Raw genomic sequence first — 18,245 nt, 5'->3', positions numbered from 1 at the left:
AGTTTGTAACATGTAATTGCTGATTTCTATATTTCATTGTGATGGTGATGGTGTTTGCGCATGTTATTACTGATTTATGCAAATATTTGTGAGTCAGTATAAGTTCATATGTTGATATGTGTATTATCAATTAGAATGCTGATATGTCTATTATCAATTAAGAATAGAGTGTGTTATTGTTCCCAAACAAAGCAATTCTTGTACTTGCTATATGTGTGGGTATATATTTTCTAGTACTTGCTATTTGTTTCGTTTGGATGTGTACATGCTTTGGATGCCCTAATTTTACTACTTGCAAGTATCTAGTACTGGTAAACTTTCTTCATTTTGGTGTGCATTGTGTAGTGATAAACACCTATTTTCGGTTATAATATTTGGAGTTTTGATCCTTTTTTATTGTGGTCCGGTGAATAATGTGGGTTGATGCGTTGGTTAATGAAGTTTGTAACATGGAATTGCTGATTTCTAGATTTGAATATGATGATGTTTGTATCATGTAATTGCTGATTTCTAGATTTCAATGTGATGATGTTTGTATCATGTAATTGCTGATTTCTAGATTTCAATGTGATGGCATTTGTGCATGTAATTACTTTCTTGTGTTCATATTTGTGTGTGAATCGTACGAGTGTAAGTTGATATCTTGATGTGTGTATTATCAAATAGTATGGAATATGATATTATGCCTAAACAAAGCAAGTCTTGTAATCTGTCACCTCCTATTTGTTTCATTTAGATACACACATGCTTCGTATGTCCTAGTTTTACTACCTGCAAGTTTCTAACTGATGAATGTTTCTACCAGTTTGATTGATACTTACTTCCTGGACTTTGAATGTGTTTGTACCAACTAATATACCATGTTCATAGAATAAAATTTGGATTCGGAGTTGCATTTTACATATGGTCTTTTCTTGAATGTTATTTTGGATTTGTTGTTTTGGACTTTTGATCCTTCTTTGAACTTGATGGGCTAATCTTATTCTTGTTTGGTCTTGAAGGAGGAGTCGGCTGCTATCAGGGCTGCAGGAAAGGCGTGGTACCAAACTATGATCTCAGACAGCGATTACACAGAGTTCGATGTCTTCCAGAAGTGGCTCGGTGTCTCCCAGTGATTTTCTCTTGCAGCTTCGTAGTTTCGTCTGTTGGTGGATTTTCTTGAATACTTGCATCACCTTTTGAACTATAAATTTAGTTACTTTGTTTGGTTAGTCAGATTTAATGGTAAGACCGATGAAAGACATGAATTTAAGTCTCAGTTTTTGGATCTTTAATACATATGGCGGCTTTGTTGTTAAATTTTGCTTGCAAGTACATTTTACTGCTTATATTCCTATTCCCAGTTCAGCGAAATATTCTAGTTTGATATTTTCATATTTTAGACTTCATTTGTGCTGCATTTGATTTTGCCTCACAGTTTGAATGTCTATTTTTCTCTCTGTTGGGCACTCCCGTTTGACATGGCAGCATACTATGATTCTTTTTTATGTTTCACAAGACACTGAGTTAAGATCTTTTTCATGTTTCACAAGACACTGAGTTAGGATCGATATTGAGTTACTTGCCTGATCTGCTTAGCTTTTCAATATTTCGTTAGTTCCATCTCACATAGAAAATCTACATTTGCTCAACTCCTTAAACTCAAGTAGTTCAGTGTTTTATTGTTTGGTTGTTTGCCAGGATTTTTCTCTTCTTCTGTATGTGAGGAAGAAGAACGTAATCAGAATTGTCAGAACGTAATCAGAAAACTTTGAATTCAATCACGGTTCATTGCGTCTTTACTAGTTGTTGTATAGCGAAATCCTGGCAGAATTTGTGAGAGCTGGGAAGACCCTTATTAGCAAGTTTTATTTTAAAATTTGTAATGCGGGATTTTTCTGAAAGTCATTTTCTTTTGCCCCAGCAAGTCTTCTTTTGCCTTTGAATGGTGCATCTTTGTGATTGTTCTAACTGAACCACTTGTTGTATTTAAATGAAAATGATAAACAAGGATCAATCTAATAGTTAGCCGAGGCAGCATTGAAGCCATCTTCTCAACCCCTGTATACCCAACTCTGGTTGCAACTAGTACTTTTCTGCTCTCTAAAACTTCTCCTGATTCCCGATGTTTTGGGCACTGCTGGGGATTAAAACCACCCCAAGTAGCCGCTGACTTCTTAATAAGCACATGCTGTCTTATACAGCATGTTGCTCTTTTCAAGTCTTTCAAAACAGCATGTTGCTCTTTTCAAGTCTTTCAAAAAGAGATGAAGCTACCGGCCAGACCACGCTGGCCAAATTTAATGGTTTTGGTAGAGATAGTTGATTTGTTCTCCATTTTAATGGAAGGGATTTTGAATTCTAAGGTTCTTTAGAGGTCGAGATGTGATTTCAGTGGGGAGTAACTTCTCTCTAGCAGCTGATACTTTTCTCAAAATTTCTTCCTCTGGTTTAGCACCCAACATGAAGATTTGATGATTTTGGAGATCTAAGCAGTTTGTCAAGAAAGACACTTGCAAGGCCATCTCAACCCATAAGAATTCTGCTTTACAAATCTGTCTTCTTACTATTCAGAGGACATTCAGCTCAAGATAAGTGCTCATATTAGGTCTTGCAATGACATCCTAGAGAATAGAAGGTTTATGCTCAACTGGTATGTGTTGCTCTTTTATTCCTAAAATTCAGAAACCTTGTTGGTGGGTTTGCCCTGAAGGAGATGATATCATGATTAATTCTGATGGTTCTTTAAAACAAAACTCTGCTAGCTTTGGAGCTATTTTCAGGACTAAACATGGTGGGGTTGGGGATTGTGCTTATGGGGGTAGCCAGCCTATTTCAGTTGCTGCTCATGAATTACAGGGGGTTGAGATGGGCCATTGAGAATAATGTGCAGAAAAGTGTACTTGGTAATGGGATGTGTGCCTTCTGTCTATTTTCTTGTTTTGGTTTTGGGCTTTAGCCCAGCTGATTGTATCAAAACAGAAAAACAAGACAAGAGAAAAACTATAGAAACAAAATATAAAGAAAGGAACTCTTGTTTGAGAGAAATGAAGGCATTATCTTTCCTGTGGTGCTTTTGGCAAAAATACAGAATGTAAAAAGCAATAGACTACAAAGAGCCTTTTTACGGCTCCCTGTTTATCTTGCTTTCTCATAACCCATTTCCTTCCTCTTTAACTTGCTTTCCGATAACCCATTTCCATATCTCCTGGACTTCTCTTTCACCGGTTAAAAGGTAAATTTTCCTATTCTACATAATGTACATGTCAGGTCAGCCATTCAGTGATCTACTTACAACTGAACAGCTCTACAACCGCCTTCTCGCTCTCCCTCTACCACTATTGCTTTTTCGGCTGCTGTTATTTAATTTTCTATTGCTGTATCCATCATCGTAATCTTCATCTTCTTCCTCGTCATAATATCCTGTTTCACGAACAGATCTCCCGCCTCTAGAACTTCTGGCAGGTGTAGTAGAACTTCTGGCAGGTGGACGTTTTCGTTTGATATTAGAAGTGTACATTGAATAATCCATGGTGTCTTCCTTCAGAGCTACCTTAAATTCCTACACAGAGACGAAACCAATACACGTGGAGTTAGAATAGTGGGATCTTTGATAGATGATAAAGGATGGTGAACAGATATGACTAGCTTTAAAAGTAAACGGGGACATGTTCTTTTACCTGGTATCTTTCCACAAGTTGTTCGGAAGTTGTGGGTATGTTTTCACGTATCTCACCGATGTTGAGAGGAATGGTTTGCTTAGAGAGAACTTCTCCTGGTTTCAAAGGTTCACTTGGAGAATATTCCTGTTTAAGAAATTAACTGAAGATATTAGATATATATATTCACGGTAGGTTGAATAAATTTTTGAATATAAAAAGGAATTATTTTGCTAAAGCGAGAATACCATGGTAAAAAGAAATACAGGGCACTATTACCTGACATCGAGCATCATCTAAATTAAAGACGATTTTTAGGTGCCTTTTAAGCTTTAAAAGGAGCTGCAATGCTATTGCACTTTGACAATCAACCTGTATTGAAATACCTGAGCGTTAGTTCCAAACATAAACAAGTTGTACTTATATATTAAAGGATCAGCAAAGAAAGACAGAAGTCCAGAAAATTAACCAATTTTTTCAGTTACATAATACATATGAGTTATATTATTTTTGAGAATACCTGAACATTTTGCATATCATTTTCTATTAGTCCACCAGAGTCACACGAGGTCGAAGAATGTCTTTTTGAATCCTCCGTTGTAATGTTACTAGAGACGGGGGAGGGTGTTGCATCCTGCTGAATTCTTCCGTTTTCCTGTGGAGTTGTTTGAATGCCAGTTCCCATGAGACGAGAAATCAAGGCTTTCAAATTTGCCTCCAGGGCACCAGCTTTCACTTGTATTACTCGATTAATGGAATATATCAAGTAAAGGGGCTCATCAGGAGTTGCGAACCGGAGAGAGGCAAGGATCTCTCCGCTATACCTAAAAAAGCATAAGCATATAATGTTAAGATCAAATATAAATAATGTAAAGAATCAGTCATGTGAAATGCAGCACTCACTTTAGGAATGGGATGAATGCTTCTTTCAATGATATTCTGCAGCTTGCGGATTCAAACTTGTGTACGACGGAGTACATAAACTTGTTCCTGGAAATACGATTTCCTCGAATGAGCCTGTAAATTCTAGAAACTCCAAGCCTCGCCAAATTAAAAGAGTTGCCATCAGCTTTCCCTTTCATGATCCCTGACCCTTTCTCCTTCGGATATTCAATAGAACGTAGGGTCATCGACTGGATAAAGAAAAATGACATCTGGAGTCCATCACCCAAACGGCTCTCAAAGAAAGACGGATACCTACAAAACATGATAACCTGATAAGAAATCATGTTTATTGAACTGAATAACTGACAAGAATTCACTAAGAACATCCAGATGGGTTTACTTCTCGTTCATGTTTGCTAGCAAATGATGCGCCAATTTTGAGTTGACTTCTTGCGGATCTGTTTCTAGTGCTATTAGATGTGGAACACATGTAATTGGGTGAACAATACCTTGACGCAGCACCACTTCTACAATCTGGTCAAAGAAACAAAAATTCACTAAACACATAAACACCACGAAACTTGATTACCTGAGAAGCCCGTTCCTAAAGTGCAGCAAGCAATATATATTGCAGTAAATATTAGAGCCTGCGCGCTAGGTAGGCGGGTACAAACCCATACCAAAAGGACAGCAAGTCATTATATTTTGCAACACATACTAGAGCGTGCACCCTGAGTTGGTGGATACAAACCTTGACAGCAGATTGACGAACTTGTTCATTCATGTCCAAGCATACTTTCAGAATACTATCCCAATATAATTGCACTATTCCTCCACAGATGTTCGTATCACCAGCACCTGCAGCAACAGGAACATTTTGTGCAGCGTCTGCATACTGGGTTGTGGTACTACTAGCTGTCTTATCTGTTCCCATTTCACTTTCAGATTCCAGAAGATACTCGTATACATTCTGCAATGCTTGCATCTGGTTGTTGAACAAAGAGAATTGGATGAGTGTGGAAATAAAAATCAAACATGAAAGCCGACATTTTATTTTTGTACCTTAACTTAGTTACAATAACATACACAAAAATAGAAAGAAAGAGCAGACTTGTAATCTGATATGGAAATCATACCTTAAGTTGGTCGTCGGAACCAGGTGCTAGTGTGGCCTCCATGATTTTCCCAATTTCTCGTTGTAACATATATTCAGGTTTGGCGATCAAAACAAAACCTAATGCCTACAAAATTACAGGATACTTCTTAGCATATAAATGCATTGATATAAATCTGCCACATTGTGCAACTTGTAAAGGGCGACTCACCTGTAGTGCTCGGACTTTTATGACGAAATTTTCGGAACAGAGGTAGCTCATGAGTAAACTGAGGCTCTAGTCAAATAGTATGTTTTTGTTGTCAGATGTGACCATTAACTTGCTACCATATCGGATGAGCAACCCAAGACAAAAGAGAGACCGCCCCACTTGCTGAAAATAATAAACAAGACATTTTTTTCTCCTTAGTTAGAAAATTATTTTGCTAAAAGTCACTGGAATAGAAACATATACATAAGCATGAGATATGCTGTTCTATACAACCATTTGGCCGTTTGCAATAAGCTAGGACCATACATGGTAAACCAAATCTCCCTTGTTTGGCGACCCACGTGGATTTTCCAAAACTGACCGAACCAAATATGAACAGTCGGAACACATAAAACACCTAAAGTGTGATCTAACCTGCTTGGCGTCATCTCCAAGGGTGTCCAAACGCTTAAGAAACACCTGTATAAGGTATTCAATTAAGGTTCCACCTTTTTGTGTTATTTTGCTTAGTGAGCATAAACACCTGGATGTAATAAAACCAAGTTAGATTGTGGTAACAGAATGCAAGATTGAATCCACGTATACAAAAAACAAATCAAATAACAAAAGCGTGCAAACATGAGTTCAAGACCATGTCTCAACTATTTTTATGTTGCCATAATGATAGTAGTGAAATAAAGCACTGTTATTCAGCGGAATTTAGGTAGTGGTTCTTGGTTCCATAAAAACCGTAGCATGCCTTATTGACACTCTACCACCCACTAGAATCTTACTACATATATCTACTTCAGAAACATGAAAACGAAATACTGGACGCCCTTCATAACAATGAAAAATCTAGCATAATTACAACACATCGATTCCGAATCCACACATTTTGCAAGTAAATAACTGTAATATCCTAATGGGTGCGCCAACAACTTATTCACATATTTGAAGCATAATAAAAACGACTCTTGTGCACTAGTGGCTTCCACCCAACTTCAGACAGTTTCTTAACTAGGCTCATCAAATTAGTATTTGCACTATGCCAAATAGATTCAGAGGTTATGAGACATTAGAGCATACTAATAGAGCAACTCCCTAATACAGATAGATATAACAAGGTGAAGTAAGTACTTAATGCAGGCATGGACAACTGTCAGGAAAGAATGCCGAACGATCATGTGTTTAAGGTCCTGTTCAAGTTCTTCGGCAACACTTTGAGGTGGCTTACGGAGCAGAGGCAGAACAGCATCCATAACAAAGATTATGCTTTCAAGCAACTGAGCTACTGCTCGATTATCACCCTACAATCACGAAAGAAGTGAATGACAGTCCAAAATGTATGTTAGCGCCTAAAATGTTTTAAACTGGGGCACGTCCCACTTACTACTTTTTTATGTTGTCGAACTTAATCTTGTTTGAAATGTAAACCTGCTTACTTTGACAGAATAAGAGGGGAAACACATATCTAGCTACACTGCTTCAACTTGGTTCATGCATGTTTGTTTTTTCCGGATTCTTTTTTTGAGTATCTTTCAAGTTTCAACAGCTGTCTTTTTAACTGGCTAACTTAGTTTTAACATATTCAAATTCAGATACTCATGAAAGAGCGATAAGAAGCAACTTCAGCAACGTGTTTATTATCTGTATTATAGAGTGTAACAAAGATCTCTATTAAGAATCTCTCAATCACAACCATTAAGGAGGGACTGCTGCAAAATAGGAAAACTGACAGAAAGATTACTCTTTATGACTATCAGATGCATCACTGGTTGAGAATATTTAATCAGCAGAATGTTTTTATGGAAACAAATCAAAGTGGAAGAAGCAAATAACCTGGGTCTTCAGGTATGGCTGGAGAGTAACAACAAACTGAGATGGATCGGATGCTGGAGAGCAGAGTGTTGGATCCACCATACAGAAAGAGTGCAAAACAAGGACATAAGGAAGGGAATGCACCTCCACCTCCCCGTTATCTGTTTCTTCTACCTGCAAGGCAGCAGATACAAACAACAGCCGAAACTCAAAATCATAAGCACCTAAACATTCTTCAGTAAAGCAACTGAGGGAGCCATGAACCTGACCTGCAAAATTCTTTCTAATAAACACTTGCACATTAGCTCACATCTTTTGCGCCATTGCCAGCGACATTGGACTGATACCAGCAGCTTTAGCAGATTGAGGGAAAAAATCAAGTGCTAAGTTGCGATTTAAGATAGTGACAAGTTGTTGATGGTTAGACATCTTTCTTAACATCTCAACAATCTGTTCAGTCTTCTTTGCTACCTCCAAAGGCACAGAACTACCATCTCTAGCAAACTGTGTCTGCGCGCGACTAGGTTCCTCGAACCAGAAGTCGTAAAATGTTTTGCAAACTAAATCCTGCCAGATTCAGTCTAAGGTTCAGAGATCACAACAGAAATTTAATTATACATAATAGTAACCAAATAATTTTGGCTTTTGGACAAACCTGTATACTAGATTCTTCATCACTAACACGAGAAATTATCTGAAGGCATGCACTAGTAAACTCCGAGAAGTTAGCATTAGAAGTGCACATGTCGCGAATAATTTTGATAGCCCGTTTCCGAACACTCACTCCAGTATCCTTCACTCTCTCAGCAAATTTTTCAAAATACTAAAAGGCCATGCAAAAAAACGAGAGAATTTGATTACAGGCTGTGTATGATGCTGACAATAATATCTGAAAGTTTCTTTTCAACTACCTTTAAACCAACATCCGGATGAGAAGCAATATGCCTCCCAACAAGTTCCAAAGCAGCTTCCCGCACAGAGATGGCAGAGTCACAAAATCTTCCTTCAACAGCAGATTGAACACGTTTTTCACATAAGACCTCTGGGTCGGCTTCAACAATCAAACTGACCTGTTCCAGATATGAGAACTAGTAAGGCAAGAATACAATAATACTGGCACAACAGAAAATCATCACCATCATGGTTACAAAATCAAATGTATTTGAAGGAACAAGAAATGATCTTACTGCACGTAATGCTTTGGCCCTGATTACAGGAGAGTTCTCCCTTAGACTCGCCTGAAGCAATTACCCATCAAGGTATCAGCCGTTGCCCAATCTTAAGAATATAAGTATAAGTAAAAAAATCCAGAACATAAATATACTCACAAGAAGCATGCAGAGAATCTTATCAAATCCTCTAGAAAAAGAATTTTTCTGCCCAAATGCTAGGGATATCTTTTTGGCTGATTCTCTTGTTAAAAATGAAGAAACAACAGTTGATGTCCACTGGAGTCTCGCGAGGTAGTAAGCCAGCTTCTCTTGAGATTTTGGATCATCTTTGTACCAAAGACAAAGATAGAACCTGCAAGTAATTGGCCTGATTATCACATCAAAGAAAGTGTAAACTATTTCAAAAATCAATTGTCTGAAATACGAACCAGCGGGCATAAAGGTGTGCATCATCAGTCGAACCAGCTCCTTGCATGTAATTTAAAAGCAGCTGCTGAACAATTTCCGTTTGTGAAATCAATTCTGAAGCTTCAAGAGCACCTTCTGTGTTGAACAAGTTCCTTTTGACATCATCATTGTGAATGGATTTGAGGTAAGATTGTAGACCTGACAGCTGCTTCTTCCCGAGGCAAAAATGACAACACCAACCCCGAGAAGGAGCATCACGTTCAGTAACTCCCATACAATCTGTATGAAACATTCTTTGACAGTCCTGACATAAGAACACTGTTTTTCTACTTCTTCCATCAAGACAAATAGAACACACATCTCTTGGGTAACTTTGATCAGCATTATCTTCGCCAGACAACTTGTGTAAAATCCAGAAACTCTCCCTGCTGCAAAACACGGCATCACGTTTCAACCTTGCAGCAATTGTTCCAAGGAGGTCAATGGCCAGACAACGTGCTGCTACATCTTTAGATTTCAATCCAACATTTTGAAGAAGCAGGACACAGAGAACCTGCAAACAATTTTGAATTAGCACAAATATAGAAGCTACTTGAGTGGTAACCTTGGAAATAAGATTTCACCTCAAGAATAGGAGCTGATGCTGGATATTCAGGTAAGTTCAAAGTCGACAGCAAATCCATAACAATATTTTCAATGATAACTTTAACTTCAGATGCATCTTGAGTCTTTACAGTTGTAAGTCGCTGAAGAACACGAGTCCAGAAAAGACAGCATGCCTCAGTGGAAGCTTCATTGCATTTGGTGGGATAACAAACATCAACTGAAGCATCTGAGATATAGTCAACAGTTAATGCCTGTCTTAATATCACAGGCAGGTCTGCACTACTTTGAACCAACTGGATAAGCAGCGCAGTTATCATCTGAATCTGCCTTTGTTCTTCATCGGGTAGAAGGTATGTTCTCAAGGCACGCTTTGAAAATGGTAGTTTCCAAAGCAGCTGAACTGTTTCATCTATCAGATAGCTCCTATGTTGTGGGTATGAAGAAAATACCTACACTCAATTACAAATACATCATTACAGTAGAGCGAACGGCAGCTGAAAAGATAAATTTAAGAGAGTAGGATCACAAATTACCCCGCAGATTAAACTGATAGCCTTTAATTGCAAGAGCTGGCAATTATCAACCAAGAAAGTAGAAAAACTAGTCTTTATTAATTGTAGAATGCAGCTATCAGGAAGGCGCTCGATTGACAGTAGATCTCTAAGAAAACCAAGGATTGTACAAAGTTTCTGAAGCACAGCGTTTACAGCAGCAGCCACCCTAATATAAGGAAGCAGGGTTAAGTTAGAAGACAGCTGACTGAGATCTACACATAATAAATCGTGGTATAAAATTCGTACAAACTTAGAAATAAAGGTAACAGTGGTAAGCACACTTGTTTCCAGTTGGCCTCCTTGCTTTAACACTTTTACTACCACGTCGCTTCTTGTTGGGCGAACCAAATTCAACATCTTCTTCTTCATCTTCTTCACCTTAAATATGAGAAACATGATCAAAAAAGGGAGTTTTCAGTGTTTAGAGGAAAGGGGATTAAATATACCATATGACAACTTCAAGGCCAAATGATATAATATAAAGATGAAGCATTACCATCATAAGGGCCGTTTTCATTTGGTTTATGTAGAGCACGGTATGATGGATCACAAGCACACATACTCTCCATAATCTGGTGCCTAGAGAAATCTATAACTATTTCAATGACCTGGTAATGAAAAATACGAGGAAAGACTCAGAAAACTTAGATAACCTCCTTCGAATAAGCCAAATAGAGTGTGTAACAGGCGCAGGAGCAAGAACTATAAATCTAGTGAACAAACTAGCAGGAGATCGAGAATACCTCTTCCTTGTATAGCTGCTTTGGCATGTCAGGATGAGTCATCACAGCTAAAGCTGCATGAATTGACTCTAAGGCACAAATTACCAGCGACATAGCATCTGAATCACCCTGGGACAAGTATAAAATTATATCAAACAAAAGAACTGCACACTAATCCACAATATAAGTGTATGGTTTTCTTGTAAGAAAATACTGAACAGGTTCGTGTGTGAAACACAACCCACACCAACATTGCGGTGTCTTGGATGCGTCAACAAATTTTTATTTTTCAAGAATATGAAATCATATTTGAGAAGCCACACCAACTTGACAGTTAAAAGACTATTGAACTATAAAGTTAAAGAAAGAAAACAATCAAGAAATCCTACATCCAAATTTACTCTGCCGGTGGTATACATGAAGTTACAACACTAACTCAGAGATGATGTCAAAGCAAACATGCTTAGTAGTTCAAGATGCTAACAAGATAGTGATAGAAAAAATAAACAAAATAAAAAAAGTGAAATATAATGACTATACATGGCGCATATGCTACTCTGTTCTCTAAGGAAGCAGACTCATACATACATGTACTTCCTAAATTTACCAATGCCTCTATTAAAAGCAAATCATTGAAATCAATGCTTCAATTTATTACTTACATCTTCATTTTCATCAAGGGATACACCTTCCGCTGCACGAATTTGAAGATCAAGAACGCTTAAAAGTCTGACAAGGATATCCAGGAATTATGGAAACCGAATTTGGAAATTATATTGCATATCTTGAGAATATATTCGGTTTTGTAAATTCCTTGGTGTTTAAACTTCCTTGTCTATAAATACTTGAAGTTTTCATTTATAGGAAACTAATCTTTCGTGACAGCAAACTTCCTCAGTTGTGTTGTTACTGGTGAAGCCGCTTATTCGGAGAGGAGAGTAACTTAATTTGGTGGAATCTTTTACGGCAGCTCAGTTTAGAGTCTTTTTTGGGATTTAGAAGCTATATTAGTACCGTTGGTGGGAAATTAGATAATTGCGTTTTATCTTTTATTTTCAATTGATTGATTGAATAATGGTGGTTGAACTTTGATTGCACCTAGTTTGTTTATGCTTGAGAATCTTCTCTTCTGATATAAGATTCACTCAAACTAGTTTGAAGTTTCGACAGGGATCTTTAGAATGTTTGTAATACTAAAGACGATCTTGTGATAATCCATTGTTAACAGACTCCGTTCTGTGCGTGATTGATCACAAGAGATTCAAGTTGTTGTGTGCATGTGTTCATTGAAGATTTAAAAAGATTTGAAGATTTATGACTTGGGATTATAATCTTTGGTGTGCACAATACTTGTTTCGGTAAAAAGAGGATCCAATGGTTCAACAAGATTAAACATCAATGGATCAAATGCTTGTAGTCAGAAAATTAATCATAACCATGTTCATCAACGAATCAATTTTAGTAATGTTCTACTAATCAAATAAACACAAAGCAATGACTAACAGAAAAACGTTCATTCACTTGAAAAAAATTATAGCAATTAAATAACAAACAAATAGGGTTTAAGTTTATAATAGGTTACCTTTAATTATTGAGTTTGATAAAACTACTTAAAACTAGTTGGAAATAGGAATTGAAAAGTTCAACAACAAACCGAATCGAAGAATAGGGATGAATCAGCCGAAACAACTTAGGTTTACGGTGAATTTTGGTTTTTCTTCCAAAAACCATGAAAGGAAGTTTAGGATAAACCCTTATCGCTTTGTGTGTTTTGATAACACATTATGGAACGGGCAATCTTGTCTGGTTCAATCGTGGTAGATTGGTCGAGATAAGCAGACCGGGTACTCGTTACCCGTTCTTTAAGAAACCGCTAATGAAAATCCGGGTACCATAGAACAGATGATATTTTAACCGTTATGTTTCATAAAACGGCTACGCCGTTGCCCGTCTTCTGCTGAAATTGGGAACAATTACTGGGCCTAGGCTCTTCCCAGTCTAAAGCTTTTGATTGGAATGATTTTTTGGGCACTACTTAAAAATGGAGGGGACTACTCTTCATTTTTTAAGTGGATATTAGAAGAAATTTTAAGTCACCCCTTATCTAAGGTTTTTTTTAATACCAAACTTACCCTTGGTAATAAATTAGTTAGTTGTAATGATTAGTGAGTTAATTAATGATAGTGAAGATGAAAATGATAATGAAGATAGGGGTTTGGAAGAAAAAAAGTTAGATCTTTTTCCTTTAAGAGCCACAACAAGAGTACGATGTTTTGGGTATCACGGATACTTCAAATTTAGTTAATGGTGCTTAAATTGGCCAAAACATTCCTAAAAATGAACAATTTACAAATTGATTTCGGTTTGGTTAATAAAGTTCGGCTACGACATCTGATGAACAGGTAGTCGAACTCATCTGCAAGTGTAGTTCGGCTAATGTTTCTTTAAACACAGGTAGCCGAACTCAGCTTTAATGGAGTTTTTTCTTTCGGAGAAAAGTTCGGTTAGGAGAAGAAAATTGCGACGTAACCGAACTAGGAGTTCGACTAGGAAAAAAATAAAAGATAAAACGTAAATATGATCATAGTGGTAGTTCTGGACAGATCCTTCCTATGGCCATAATCGTTGTCGTACCAGTGGTGGAATTGTCTGAAAAATGGGTGTGGATTATGCTTGGTTGATGGGTGTATTTAGTATGGGTAGTCTAGCCAAACTTAATATAATATATCAACCGGGTCCGAGTTGATTACTATTTTCGCTCTCCTCGGATCCATTTTTGCTTTCCCTCTAACAAAAATCATGAAATAGACATAATATTCCTGAGTCAAAAATTTTGAACCACTCCATCTCTGTGATGAAAACACATAGTTTGTTGTTCATCATAATTTTACAATCCAAAAATCATGTTTTCAAAGGAAAAAGGAAATCATTTCTGGAAATTAGTTGATTTTTTTATCCTTTTTCTTCAGTCATTTTACATTGGGAAACTATTAATCATTATATATAGTTCCAAGAAATTGTAAGAATTCGATTCATAATTGTCAAGTTTTGGTATAATATCTTTTCCTACTATTCTCATTGATCAACCATATATTTATACAAGACAAGAAAATAAACCCTTTCCTAAGACCGACAATACTTGAGACCGACTATTCGGGCCTCTCTATAACAACTAACCTAATGGGTCTTTCTGCTGGACTAACCACATTTGTCCTACAGGAAGCCAGCTATATTGGTCTCAAGCCAAGGACCAGCTATATGGGTCTCAAGCCCACAGACCCACAGACTTATCTTAATAATAATATGAAAACTAATTAAACTTTCCCGTAGCACATTTTTGAACATTAGCAGAATAACAAACGAGCTAACCATCATTTCACATCCTTGAAATCAAACAGTCAAACCTTAACGTGGTACTCTAGAAATTTAATTTACAGAACGGATACCTAACCAGAGGCCCTTCTCGTGTATGTAGTCGGCATGAGTTTTGATCCCAGATGGAAAATCCTTTGAGTGCACAAGGCTTAGAAGATTGGAGCACCGAAATTTCAGGGAAATTTTTTCAAATTTTTTGATGATTCTATGATCTCAATCTGTTAATCTTTTCTTTGATTTCATGATTACAATTTGATTCCTGCTTTTTACAAATGTTTTTACTGAATTGCAAATCATAAAATCTATTGATATTGTGTAACTATCTTTAGATGGTTTTTAATCTTAATTTTTCAATTTCAAACTTAATCTTTGCTAACTGAATGGATGTGTGAATCTTTGTAGGTCCAAAGACAATCATTCAATGGGGAAAGAACTCAGCTTGTATCTGGGTGCAGCTGAACGAATAGCAGTAGTGTTTTTAGCAGTGGTGCAAACCATCTTGTTTTTGATGATGGTTCATCTTCCAGCTAATGGAATAACATTCTATTCCCAGTGTTTGAAATTTTCTCAGACCCAACATTTGAAGGAAACAAAAATAAAAAACAAAGAGATTCTGGCAATTTTTATCTTATCATTCATCAACTGGGAATCTGAAACATCAATGAATCAGATTTATGGGAATAGATAGAAAGACGTAATCTTCATGTGTGGCAGCCCTGGTAATACAGGACACCAGTAACTTCAAACAAACAAAAATATCAATAAAACATATTCCAGTTCACAAACAAAAGTCAAAACCTAGATTACACACCGGCAGTTAAAATGGAATGCAGGACGGTATTTATACTTACACCAGTTGAAGCTTCAAAGGCATTTCGAATGGAAGATGGAATGCAGGACGGTAGCACCTATTTTTGTCTTCCCAACACTAGAACAACACTACTATTTCCATACATACCTGCAGCAAAAAAATAAATTCCAAAATCAATAAAATTGGATGGAGTCTAAATAATAACACAACCAATAACTTTAGACTAGTATATATGATTGGACAGTATTATGATATTATTAGCCAGCATGGTTAAACTATAAATATGTCATGTTTTTTTGTTCAGGACGAACTCCAGGGCTATAGCTTACATAAGAAGATAGATATGCATACATAAAAAAGATCAAGCCAGCAATTAGCAACAACTTCAACTGATCAAATTTCACTTTCGAGGATAGGAGGAGGAAGCGCATTGCCTGGAGTTTCATCTTTCCACATCACTAGTTGTAAATCTGAAATACACCAAAGTATATCAAAACAAAGGCTCAGACATCATTATTACTGGAAAAGATAATACAGTGACACAGACAGAATAATTAAGAACATATTAACTTCACCTTCGGTGATTTCTTAGTACTCTTGGTTTCTTAGTATATCAAATCAAAGGCTCAAACATCATTTTTAATGGAAAAGATAACACAATGACAGAGAATTATTAAAAACATATTAGAGCCATCTAAAATGATGTTTTGAAGACCTTATAGAATGTCGAGCCCCAGCTTAATGCAACAAAATTTGTAACCAGATGATAACTTAGAGCCAAACCAGGGTTCTTCATACCTGCGTCATCAAACGAGAAGCTTTTAGGGAGAAAAAACTGTTCACATTAATACAAATTGCTAAGGTATTTAGCACCTTTACTAAATGTTGACTCTTATTAGTTACGGTTTGATATTAATCACTATAATGTATCAGGTGCTTCAAAATAGAATAATTAAAAACTTGAAACCAAACAAAGCAAAACTTTTGCAACATATCCAAATTCTAGATGTTAAATACAAAATGAACAAGATGATAGTATGCTTCCTCCCAGTTTCTATTGTAATTTTTTGAGGGGTAAGATCTATTGGTTTTTTTTTATCATAAAATCGTACCCAAAGTTTCCTAGTGACCAAATTAGATCTATTGGTACAAGCAAACCTAAAGCTAACTTATGGAAGCCTTCCTTAATAAGATAACAACAACTAACAAATGTTGAAATCTAGGGTTTATGGATATTATGAAAGCGTTTCATACTAAAAATAATCATTGTGACAATTGAAATGGAATCAAGCACATGTAGTACGGAACTAATAAAGAATTTCATGACCAAATCAGAATATCCAACTATGGCATAACAACTGCCAAGCGTGCAACATATGATATTTGTTACTGCTAAACATATGAGACCAACGGGATGGTACTACAGGACAAACCACATGCACCATTCAGGATGCAAAGTGGTCTATCAGATCATGTTGTTCCAAGATGTATGTATGTATGTATATATATATATACCCACATCATTAGTCAATATGTCATGAGCATTTAAACCATCAACAATCTAAATCTTAAGAGAACTAATTAACAAATATATATACTTCGTCTAAACATGAACCACCTGCAAAGCTAACAGAACATGAGAGGAATAAACAAAGAATGGTTCAAATATATATATATTTTTAAATCGAATTATACACGTGCATATGCCATTCCGATTTACTGCCGTATCATGAACCGTTAACCGGATTTTTGATGGAATTTAACTTTTATAAATCCGAATAATATACGTACGTATCACGTTCCATACATTTACCGAATATCGAATTGCTAACTAGGCACGGGATTTCATTCCCGGTGGATCAAGCATTATTGCTATGTATGTCCTCTAAAAGTTGACAACTCACCGAGCGTACCTTCGTTGCTTTTGTCAGCATTGTAACAGGAAGGAAAAAGCCAAGGGTTAGTGGGTGAAAAAAGTAAAATTGATGGGTCATGCATCCAACTGAATCTCAACTAACACTCCAGGCAACTAAGGAATATATAAAAAATTCACAAGAAGTTCATGTTGAATGAATACATATTAAATCAAGGGAATTACCGGGCATTAGTGCAACCAGAGTGAATTATCTTCTTTAGCCTCCTCTATCAACAAACTTGAGATGAAGCATATCGTCATCTCATTGGTATGTGGTTATCTTTTCTTTTGCTCGAAATACTGTTTTCTCCTGAAAATTTCTCAACATACAAATCTATAGCATAAACGCACTCCGAGAAGTGGAAAATGAAAACCAGTTCACAGGTACATGCTTCACTGACTTTTTATGTGTAGTCTGAAGTTCCACCATTCTTCCATGAGAGTCATTCATGAAGTCAATAAACATGAAAGGGAAATCAAAATTAGAGTCGCATAGTTAGATGATTTTTTACTTGTGTTTTCTTATGGTGTTAGACAGAACTACTAGATATTATGATAAAAGAGAATTGTATTATTGAATAAGATAATTTACATTGAGAACCTATAAGATATATATAGCGATACCATAACTTGGTATGCAAGACTAATACTTGTAAATCAATTCATACTAAATATATCAAACGCTAAATATAACTCTAAATACTAAAACTTTCCATATAATATTTGTATACTCTAGCACCCTCCCTCAATCTCATGGGGATTGGAAAAACCACATGAGATTGGCCATGAAAGTTGTTGATGAAGTGCGGTGCCAATAAACGCCCGAGAAGTATAAGAAGAAACGCGTCACCATTTAAAGAATACCGATTCGGAGAACCGCCCAGCGAAAATAACATAATCATTGATGGAGCATATAAGAACCATTGATAAGAGAAAAGAGAAGAAAAGTTGACAAAGAATGGATATGATAGGTGTTGGTTAGGCCTAAGTGGCTGTCGGACTCGGGGTTTGGAAAGTGGAGTTTTGACGTTTAA

At 36.5% G+C, this 18,245-nt stretch overlaps 1 pseudogene; it reads right to left on the bottom strand.

The window, feature by feature from the left end:
• Positions 1 to 3,055: 3,055 nt before the first annotated feature.
• Positions 3,056 to 11,856, bottom strand: LOC113334076 (annotated as a pseudogene).
• Positions 11,857 to 18,245: the final 6,389 nt, after the last annotated feature.

The sequence above is a fragment of the Papaver somniferum genome, unplaced genomic scaffold (assembly GCF_003573695.1).
Source record: "Papaver somniferum cultivar HN1 unplaced genomic scaffold, ASM357369v1 unplaced-scaffold_135, whole genome shotgun sequence".
Lineage (NCBI taxonomy): Eukaryota > Viridiplantae > Streptophyta > Magnoliopsida > Ranunculales > Papaveraceae > Papaver > Papaver somniferum.
This window is presented reverse-complemented; position numbering and strand designations above follow the sequence as displayed.